Below are 1372 nucleotides of genomic sequence, written 5' to 3' on the forward strand. Positions count from 1 at the left end.
GGGTAGTCTGCCCAGTAAAAAAAAAGCCTTGATCCAAGTAACTATTTTACTATATTTTTGGTTGGCAAAAGTAATGACTTCCACGTGAATGACCTGGCCTAATTCTGTCATTGGTCCAGTTGTTCTGTGATCAAGGTATGCCGTGGGTGTAGTTACTGTTGGGCTCGGCTACGCTGGTCAGTCTCTTTGTTCGAATCACCATTGGCCATTGGTAATGTATAGATTCAGTGCCCCGTCCAACAATTTAAGGTTACTGACTTTGCTTTAACTGGTCCCTGTTACTTACGATGTGGAGGGGAGAAACAAACGTCTTTCTCTTGTTTGTTGTATCGCCTGTTTCCTGGTTATACTGCATGTGTCTAATATTTCTCTGATCCCCTCTAGCCATCTTTTCCCTGGGTCTGCCTCTTCGTCTGTGTACGTCTGATCTCTGGTTGTATGCTCTCGCTTCTATACTGTCTGCTGGTAGTCTTGACATATGTGCAAACCATGAATTTATTCGTTGTTTACGTATGTACTTCGAGCAGGGAGTCGAGCCGACTTGTTCTCTGATTAAATGTTTTAACGCCTCCATCGACAGAACATAGATCGTTTAGGAGGCGGGCTTCCGACCCAACCTGTCAGAGCCACCAGTTGTTGAGAGGGATACAACATCCCAGCTGCAGAAGACCGAGATACTCGATATAAATTTATGTTCACTCGGAAATCGAACTCGGGTCGTGGGTGGTTGACGGGTGCTCTTGTGTGGTTTGCTCAGGCTTCTTTCCTATCGAACATCTATCGTCCTGGTCTCTCCTCCTTCTTTTTTATGTCTGTTACTCTCTTGTAACACCTCTAATCTTCGGCTCTTATATGACCTTAATGTGTTGCAAGTGTCGTAAAACTCTTACTAAAACTACACTAAACTAAAGAACTCTTGCTTGCGACAGCAAAGCTCCAAACTTCTACAGCACAGACCCGATATTAATTTCTATATCATGTTTGTTTGTCAGACTATGTGCAAATACCAAGAACAATGTCCGTCTAACAACTTACCGCAGCCGGAGTCCCACATGACGCTGAGGACTGAATATTGCCACCGCCGGGTATGTCCTAGGATTGGTTACTGCCGCGCTGTAATTGTTTCCGACAATTTAATCATTTTGTGTTAGGCGCTGTGCGGTCGCAGGCAGGAGACGCCAGCTGGAGTCGGGAGGTGGTGGGGAGGATATTTGATTGAGTGTCAGGGTCTTTTGAACTTTTTGCTGGGATAGAAGCTCGACCGGTACGTTATCTGCTGAGTGTGGTCGCTTTTCCGTCCTCCAAACTGTTCTGTCCAAATGACCTGCATTCAGAAGAGCACGAAAACAATTTGACTTGAGCGTTGAACTAT

This window comes from Aplysia californica, unplaced genomic scaffold (assembly GCF_000002075.1).
Source record: "Aplysia californica isolate F4 #8 unplaced genomic scaffold, AplCal3.0 scaffold00665, whole genome shotgun sequence".
NCBI classification, from domain to species: domain Eukaryota; kingdom Metazoa; phylum Mollusca; class Gastropoda; order Aplysiida; family Aplysiidae; genus Aplysia; species Aplysia californica.